This window comes from Parasteatoda tepidariorum, chromosome 8 (genome assembly GCF_982258835.1).
Source record: "Parasteatoda tepidariorum strain Cologne lab strain chromosome 8, Ptep-v5.0, whole genome shotgun sequence".
Lineage (NCBI taxonomy): Eukaryota > Metazoa > Arthropoda > Arachnida > Araneae > Theridiidae > Parasteatoda > Parasteatoda tepidariorum.
Genome location: NC_141762.1, coordinates 100660725 through 100670796, shown reverse-complemented (window position 1 = coordinate 100670796; position 10072 = coordinate 100660725). Strand labels below are relative to the sequence as shown.

The 10072-nt window shown below is 32.0% G+C and overlaps 1 protein-coding gene across 1 annotated transcript in view; it reads left to right on the top strand.

Annotated features, from left to right (window-relative positions):
• Positions 1–5324: 5324 nt before the first annotated feature.
• The window catches only part of LOC107456501 (uncharacterized), a 29152-nt gene continuing 24404 nt past the window's right edge, over positions 5325–10072 (top strand). The window contains exon 1 of the mRNA XM_087149453.1: positions 5325–5455. The gene's annotated coding sequence lies outside the window, so the exon portion shown is untranslated. The remainder of the gene's footprint in view (positions 5456–10072) is intronic.

Below are 10072 nucleotides of genomic sequence, written 5' to 3'. Positions count from 1 at the left end.
ATATATATATATATATATATATATATATATATATATATATATATATATATATATATATATATATATATAAAGCGAGAGAGAGAGAGCAGCCTCCCCTAGCAGCAATAACAACAGCAGTTATTCTCACGGGCATCGAGTCGAGCAGAGATTGTATAACATGAACGGGTACAGCATTCCATGCAGCTTCAACATTATGCCACAATTCATCGACCGTTGTGACTGAATGTCAGTTGGTCGATGTGGTGGCTTTGTCAGTCGTTCGGCAACTATTGACCAGACGTTTTCAATTGGTGAGAGATCAGGAGAACGTGCTGGCCAAGCCGACATGTTCTGTGTCAAGGAAGGTCAGGAGAGTGCGGGCAACATGCGGTCGTGCATTGCCCTGCTGAAACGTAGCGTTATGGAGGCCTCGAATATAAGGCAGAGCAACTGGCTTTAACACATCAGAAATGCAACGGCTGCTGTGATTTTGTTACTGTGTGTTTTGTAATTGTCATGTGGGTAAATTTTAAGACATTATTAAAATTCCTTTCCCTAAACTGTTTCTTTCGACCTTTATTTAATCCATCATAATTTAATGTTTTAGAAAGATGAGATCGCATACTTAAAGCAAAAATTAAGTAATATCCAATTAATTAGAGAAACTGTTAGGAATAGATTAGCTGTCACACCAAAAATTTTAAATGAAAATGGTCATTTATTAAAAATGAAATAATGCCACCAAAATTTATGTAAGGTTAAAATAAATTTATAACTTTTCTCTACTTTCATTAACTAAATTTTTGATACATATTTTATAAGCATATATATGATTCTTAGCCTTTAGTTGGAATACATTTTTAATTAGTTTCAATTAGCGTTGAATAATTTTCCGTTTTCAGTGGATTTAAAAAAAAAGGAAAGTAAAGAACAAAATTATTAAAATATAAAAAAAAGGCCATGATTTAATTATTAAAAAAATTCTGATATAAATCAAAGAAGGCGAATTTTTCATAAGAATTTATTAAATCAATGATTCTGCTCATTAGTCGCATACCTTTTAAGAAGGTAGACAAATTATTTCTTCATGAAGTGGGCAACTTTCGTGTTTTAAGAAACAACTAGGAGACTTCGCCCCCTGCTCGCTAACCCCCGGAACTGCTTTCGCAGTTCATTTCGGATTGCTTCGCAATCCGATGCTCGCTTTGCTCGCTCATTGGATACGTTCTTAACCTTTAGCTTTTGTATACTTTTTTGAACACTGAAGCTCCGAAAACTTTTCACTGTAGAAAATTCTAAACTTGTGCATTTCAATATTAATTTGAAATTGCAAACAGTTCACATATTTTTCTTAATCACATTATTCTAAATTTCAGTTGTTGAGAAAAGTAACTGTTGTAAGTTTTGCTTTAAAGTTTTTCCCACCAGAGGCACTGTGTTGTAAAACAATATGAAATAGTACTGAACGTCGGATGTAAAGCATCGGCTTCGATGAAGATAATTTTGTGAGAATTTTTTTGATAATTGGGTATACTATAGCCTACGTCACAAGTCGTGTTATTCCTACTAAATTTAACTAGTAAATAGCATTTTCTGCGAACCCGATTTCTAGCATCAAATAAATATGAAACGAAGTGTCTTGTTATAAGTCGCTACTCGCCAGGTTGGAATTGTCTTAGTCTAAGTTCCTTTAGAAATAATTCATTTTGCTGCTTTATCTAAGTTTATGAATTTAGTAAACATATTTAAAACTCAGTTTATTAATTAAACTAAAAGGTAAATGTTATTCCTAGCAAAATTTTCGAAGTGGAAGTAGTTGTGTCTTTTTCATATTATACCCAATTGGGTATAATATGAAAAAAACACAACTACTTCGATTTAGTAGGAACAACATATGACGCAATGCTAAACGAATGGAATTTAGTTGTTGCTTATTTAGTTATTGTTATTAGTAGTTGCTGTTATTTGTTTTAGTTGTTGTTGTTTATTTAGTTGTATTTAGTTTCAATAACTTTTCTTTATAATGCAATAAAATCTGGCGAGCAGCTATTTAAACGATCGAACACTTCGTTTGTTTATTTGTGGCTTGAAGTTAGGCTCGCAGAAAATGCCGTTCATGGGTTAAATTTAGTAGGAACAACACAATCTGTGACGTAGGCTATATTATACCAAATTCGGTGAGAATTCACCCGATTAGACATATGATGCTCACTGCGTGCTCTTGCGCGCCGAAGCCTATCAATTAAAACGTATTAGCGTTTTATATAATATAGATTAGCCATATGATGCACACTACGTGCTCTTGCGCGCCGAAGCCTATCAATTAAAAATGAAAACTGCTGTCAACGCGAGAAAAGAAATATCATCGATTTTATTGATACATGCGTATTAGCGTTTTATATAATATAGATATCATAATAACACATCATAATTATAATTTTTTTTCTCCAACTTTTACAAAGCGTAGAAAACTTCAGGATGATGATTTGGAAAAAAAGTATTTTATTACACATTCAGCATTAGTTACTATAAGTACCATCTTTTTATAACTTAGGAAATGTATCTAGAATAAGACAACTTGGGCATACAACTTTTGCAAGAAATTCTAGACAATAAACATGAATGAAATAAAGAATATTAATTTCTGAAATCATAAAAGAAGATCGTCTAAGATTACACATAAAAGCATGTTTAGAAATGGTAGACTATCAACCTTTCTGAGTCGTTCATACAGTTATCATACTCGAATTATCCACAATCGATTAAGCTTGCAACTTGACGATCTTTCGAGGCACTTCAGCTCCTCCGGAATACAAACGGACCCACAAAGCAATTTATTTGTGGATACTCGCTTTAACCTTTCAATTCTTTCCAACTTATTGCTCAGTTAATTTCGCTGTCCTCTCGATAAATGTTCTTCGTAAACATGTACGTTAAAGCTTTCATGCTTATGACAGCTCACTCGCTTGATATTTCGATTCTTTGCTGCCAACGCGAAAAAAGAAATGAAGACTTTCTTTGACGCCGCGTGATATACATTGATGAAAAAAGTTATAATCTTAACTCATTTGAAGCTTGGTAAACGTGAGATTTCCATTTAAGATATGAATCCATTTACAGTCGTAGAAACGTGACTGAAATGTCTTTTTCAATGGATTAACGCAAAATCGCGCTAAATTTCATTTGTAATCAATCTCAATATGAATTTGCTTTAGATCAAAAATCATATATTTATTTTATCGATCTCAAGACTTAAATCTGTTATAGATACTTGTGGACAAATTTAATTTTCCTTGCACTACTGGACAAGACAACAACAACAAGACTTAAATCACTGTCGAAAGAAAATAATAACAATTACACATTGCTTTCAGGTTTTCATATATAAATTAAAGTTAAACTGTCGATTGCATCTGAAGATTTCATCAGCAAAACTTACAATGTGATACTTGCAAGTGACGTAATGTGGGTATCTCGATCCTGATTGGTTGTTGAAACGTGACATTTGTTTACGTTATCAACTGTGTTCTTTTCATTCTATTTCGAGTAAGCCAAGCCCGTCAAGCATCAATTCTCTTAAATGATACCTTCTATATTCATACACAAAGAATCTTTGACAAAATGTTTTAATTCTTTCACTATATAATTGTTACTTAACACAAAGACAGGCATGAAGGCAGGTAGAACATAAACAAACTAATTATGCAGCAAAGTTGCCAGGTACCTAAAACAAAAATACGTCACGCTTACAATAAAATACCTAAACAAATATTAAATCTAAGTTAAGTAAAAGACTTAGAAGAGAAAGAATTATATTTCAATAAATTCGATGCGTGATACAGCACTGTATTTCATTAACTTAACGTTAATTAACATTCTAACTTATGTGGAGAAACTTAGCACAAATTTAACACGCCATTTTCTTTCTGAACCAACAGCTAAAGCTGGCGTCATAGTTAACATGCGTGGGTATTGTGATTTTCCTCTTGAACTGCAAGTACCCAATTTTTAATTCTTATTAATCAGAGGTAATGATTAAAAAAATAAATTAAATAAAGGCACCTTGGAAAATGTCGCGTTTTATTGGGAGCTTTTTTTTTTAAAAAAAAACAACAACATGTAACATATTTAACATGTAACATGATTAACATGTTTTTTAATTTTTACACTACTGTTATTTATTTGCTGGGTACATAGAATGGAGCTCAATTTCGCCATTTTTCGGTATTATCAGTGGAATTTGGTATTATCAGCTCCAAAAATCAGTAGAATTTTGTACCAAAAGTAGGTGTTTTGAAGAAACAAAACACCGATTTTTCTTTTATGAAAGCAGAGGTAAGTTTCACCATTATTAGGTATTTTTAAAGCACTCAAATGTAAGCCAAGATTTCTATTTACCGTAACTGAACTATTTACCGGAAGTAGGTTATTTTATGCCATATATTTAACCATTTTATGCAGCCGACCAAATTTAAAAATTAATTAAAAGAAATGAACTCTCATTAATGCAAATAAAACATTTACTTATCTAATAAACCATCTGAGTTGATGCTTGAAACGACACGAATGAGTAATCCCAAAATACCGAGACCGAGTTGTTAAGAAAACATAGCTTTCGCAAACAAACATCGTTCAGTTTACAGTCTCAGTAGAAATTTTATATCTTTTACCAAATTTTGGTGCCGTCATTTGCACCATTTATGTATTTCTCGATCATAGTTCGCAATTTATGGAGTAACTAAAATAAAATGATCTTTCCTTTCACTAAACTTTGGGATAATGAGAAACTTTGCACCAAATACTGGTTCAAGATTTACAGAGTTTTTTTTTTACAGTGTAGTGACTTAGCCGAAGGTGGACATGATTTCCCCCTTGAGTTTGCCCGATTCTGTTGTTATGACAGTGAACTCTCGCTACCACGATATCCGATACAACAACAACAACTCCCTCTATAACAATACTGTTTCGTGGTCCCGACGAACTTGCATATGAATTAATGTTATCCTCCTCTCAATATTACGATATTCTCTGAAGCAATAAATCTCTGTAAAATGATTTTTTTTCCAAGTTCAACCTTATTTTCTCGATTTATTATTGGTTTTCAAATAGTGTAAAAAATCTTATTTTATCTTCTTTTGCCATTTTTTTTCTGACAAGAGAAGACTCACTGCTGACCACCAAAAGAGCATTCTTTCTTAGAATTTTATTTCTTAAGAATGAGTCACATTTCTTAAGAATGAGTTCCTATCTGATTTCATTTCCTTCATGTTAAAAGCTGATCATGAGTCACACACAAGCATCGCATTAACACCTGAAAGAGAATTTTTTCCGTAGAGAGTGGGTGGATCACCATTCACAAACGAAAATCATTTTCGTACTTTGAACTCAATGCATACTTTTTGGGTCGATTTAACAGTCAGAAGAATAAACAAACAAACAAAAATATCGGATTATTTTCAATAAAAACAGTTTTCAGGTATGTTTGCAATATTATTTTATTTCAATTGTTTTTAATATTTTACCATAATTAACCTATCTGCAAATTAATATATACATTTATAGTTAATACTTATATAGTATTAAAATTTTTAAAAAAAATCTTAGTCCGTCCCCAAAGTATGTAGGCCCTCTATAGTTTGTCTGAAATAAGAACTCCCCCAGACATCCATCTGGAACTGTGGCGGTGACTATGGTAACGAGGTATGACTATTTCAAGTGGGGGTACGGGGTCACTGTTTTGGAGTGGTTTCGGCTCAGATCTACGAGAGAAAGGGAATCTCTTTCTTCTGTCTATTGTGTTAGTCCTAGAGTGAAGCTACCCTCCTTAAAATGCACCATTCTCGTTTCCATAGCACCAGACGGTCTCAGACTTTGTGGCGGGAGGAGTTCTTTCAGACAAACTATATATAACAATACATCCCTCTACAACAGTATATTTATTGGGTCCTAAAAATATTGTTGTAGCGAGGTTTTACTGTATTAAATTGCATTACCATGCTTCTAACTATTTATGGCCAAATGGCGACCATTTTGGCTAATGAGCAGAAATCGTTCCTAAAGAACGATCGAAAGAGTTACATCACGGTTAATTACAAATGTTGTAATAAAAAATAGTCATAAACTAAGAGTAATTCCAGCTTATAAAGGTTCGCCAGCCATTTGTAAATTATGATTGAAGCGAACAATCTGAGAGAGAGAAAGGGTAAACTTTTGTGGTTTGTTCTGAATTCGAAAGCAGCTGCAATTAGAATGAAATAAAAGATGGGTTTAAAGAGAGAGATGAGATGCGACCTCATGGAATAGCCCCAATTCACCTACACTTCACTAAAACAAAGCAGAGCGTAACGAAATATTTTCTTTTCAATAAGCTGAGAATGCTTCTCTTAACTAATGTCAGAAAAATAATAATTTATTTTTTAGAGAAATATTTATCCCTCGCATCTTTTCCTCTTCCTTTTCAAGTTAGGATTAAACTTAACCATATCTTTTTTTTAAATCAGTTCTTTCAGCTTGTTTCTATTTCTGTTTGTTAGCTGTCTGAAAAGTGGTGACTATTTCTGCACAAACTAACATTTGCAGTCCCTGGCCAAATTATTAGACGCACTATAAGATTCCATGTAAAATAATTAGCAGGCGATACTATACAGCTTTATTGTTTTTATAAGACAGTTTCCACTTGTTTAAGTTTGTGTATCAATTGGTTAACATTGTAATGTAATACGTTACAAATAAACACAAATAGAAAGTGCATGAAAAATCTCCCGAATAAAAATCCATCGCATGGATATTTAAATATAAAAGTATTGCCTATAAACTCGCGCAAAACATGTCATTATTAAAACAACTACAGCGCATCTAATCATTTGATCTAATTATTTTTATATACTCATATAATACCTGATATAATAAATATTCTATAATTATATAATATATCGTCTAATTTATTCAATCATCTAATTTATATTATGTTATCTAATTTAACCAATTGATACAAGAACGTAAACAAGTGCAAACCTGTTTCAGTCGTGTAAAAACAATAAAGCTGTATAGTATCACCTGATAATTAAGATTTTACATGGAATCTTAGAGTGCGCCTAATAAACTGACCAGGGACTGTAGCCCCCCCCCCTTCTTCCTGATGACGCCCATGCACAAATCATCATAAATTACAATTCCGTTAAAATAAAAAATACCCTATTTTAATAACATTTTTTCTGATTTCTTTTTTTCTGAGTATCAACTCTTTTCTCTTTCTGAGCAAATCTAAATAATGATTATATAAAATGAAATTGAATCAACATCATAATATTTGCAAATTGCGCTAAATATAGGTTATAACAATTTCGACTAAGTTTGCATTTTTATCCCGAAGATCGTAAAATATCCACAGGTTGTAACATCCTCCTAAAAAACAAATAAATATTAAATTTATTCATTAACGTTTTCTTGAATTAATAAATGAATTAATTAATAAAATGAACCATTGATAGAAATTCTATTGGCTGTAATTAAGATAGTAACAATCTTGAATTGAAGTACAATCAACCCTGCTCAACCCCTTGGGGACGGGTGATTCAGAAAAGCATTCGTACAAAATCAGGATGAGGACGTAATTAAATAAAAAACGGTAACTTAAATGTAGTTTCTAATTTGACAGACTTACTTTGCTTTTACTTTAATTATTGTTAGTTTAATCATACATATAATCAATGTTAATTCAAAGTATAACTAAATAGTTTTATTTTGAACAAAGTAATGGTGAATTAAATAAATCAAACAATTATAACTCCGCCCACAAATAAACTGCTAAAGAATTACTTTGATTACCAGTTTTATCTTTTTACCCTGGTTGATACGGTTTTATGCTGGCACGTATTTGTGACAGTCGGCGCGAGAGGGTTAAAGGAATACCATTGGTTGCAGCCAACTTTTTCAATTAAGCGGGTTATTCGATTAAAAGGGGAGTGCTTTATTCAATCTTAAATTATACATTTATGAGAAATTTTACTTTTTAATAATATTTAATGTGTAGTGTAGTGTTTTGATTAAATAAACTCTATTTTATGATCGATAAACAGTTGTAATTAAAACTGCCTGTGTTACCATCATAAAATATAAATGTCATAAGAGTTCATGGGAGTAAGCAATGATTATTCTACTTAAGAAAAAAATACACTGTCAGGGGTCTGTCCAGACATTTTGTGAAAGGTCCCGTTTTTATAAAATTTTGAAAAAAAACTACTCATAATTTATGAATATAAAGTATGCGTCATTCTTTCAACCAGGGTCCTGCTTTTGTGAATGTGTGCAAATAGGGTCCTGTTACTGCAAAAATTGCTGAAAACCTTTTCAAGAAGTTTTTAAACTGTAAATAGATACAAGGTTATGCTCAACAATTGCTGCTACTAAATTCGAGATGCAAGATACAAATACTTGGTATTTAGCCTATACTGCTCAACACAGAATATTCATTTCGGACGAATAATGGAAACAAAATCACTCACATTTTTAATAGTTTCAATTGACATATTTTAAATAACACAACATAGTAATGCATCACTTTTAATGTGTTACGCATTAAGTAAATTTAAACAATTCTTAAGTTTATAATATTTTAATTTAAATATTGCCAGAAATTAATTTTTATTTACATAATATTCTATTAATTTATTTTATGAACAATTATAAATCGATCCATTATTTTTTTACAAAAAAAAATTTATCATTTAATATCAATAAGAATGTGAGCACGATGTTTGTAAATATAGTAATATTTTCTTAGAATACTACATTTGGAATTCAAACTTAGGGAAACTTGGAAAACTTTGTTCGTTTCGAACCGTCTTTCTCCCCCCCCCGGGAAGGGTATATTCGATTAGCAAAACAATAATGAAGATAGACAAATTTGTGAAGGGTCCGATTAAAAGATAAATTAATTTGTGAAGGGTCCGCTTTTATGAAAAAGATATTTTGTGAAAGGTTCAAATTTCTTCTAAACAGACCCTTGATTGCGCACTAGTCTATTAAAACTAATAGCTCAAGCTTTTAAGCTTCCCTATCAAAGCTAATAGCGCACCAGGAGGAGACCGCAAGTCTTGACTACAGAATAAATCACTCTGTACCTTTTTTACATTCTTAATGATGTGTGAGTGTAGTAAGCCAAAAAAAGAAGGGTAAAACCTCCTTCATTTACTTCAATGTATATCCCCTAATACCTATGTAGATGTACCTACCTATACAGATACCTATGTACCCATGTAGAGCAACCATAATACCTATATAGAGCAACAAACAAACAGGAAGTCCTTGTTGAAGTGACCACCTAGTATTCTTATCTTCTTAACTGAAAAATGGAAATTCCATTCTAACAGGTGAAACATTTCTTAAAAAAAAAAAAAAAAAATTTCTTCTTTTCAGTAACTCTTTATGCAATTAAGCAGGGACTAGAAACGACAAGCATCCGTTTAAACGAGGAAATTTAACGTTAGTTTCATGCATAATGATTTGGTTCCGTTAAATTTTATTCCTATAAACCGGTTATTCGATTATCCGATATGTAATTAAGTGGGGACGGCTACCAGCAATTTTGAATTGAAGTATATCAATATGATTATGACACGTGTGTTGTGTGTGTTCCATAATAAATTTTTTTAGAATTAGGAATTAAGTTTATAACTCAATTTAACTAGAAAAAATTAGATTACAACTAGGAATTAAAATAATTATTCCTTTTTAAAACCTTTCTTCGGGTAAAAATAAAAATACGTTTTAAAACAGCGTTGTATCCGGTTTGTAATATTAAGCTAAAATTAGGCAAAAATAGAAGAAGAAAAAGAGGATTTGCGGATAATGAAAATCTCGAAATTGTAATGGGGTCGTCGGATTTAATGAATGTTCCATTGCGTGGTCAAAAGAAGATGGCGTTCGAAATGGTGCCAAAGGCGGCAATGAGCTAAATCCTCTTCTGGAGGTGTCGCACCACTGCTCTAAACGATATGAATAAATTCTCGTCCCAGGGCTGCTGACCAACAACTCCCGCTTTCATATAAAGATAACCTCATTTGAAAGAGAGTAGAAATGGACAACTGGGTTA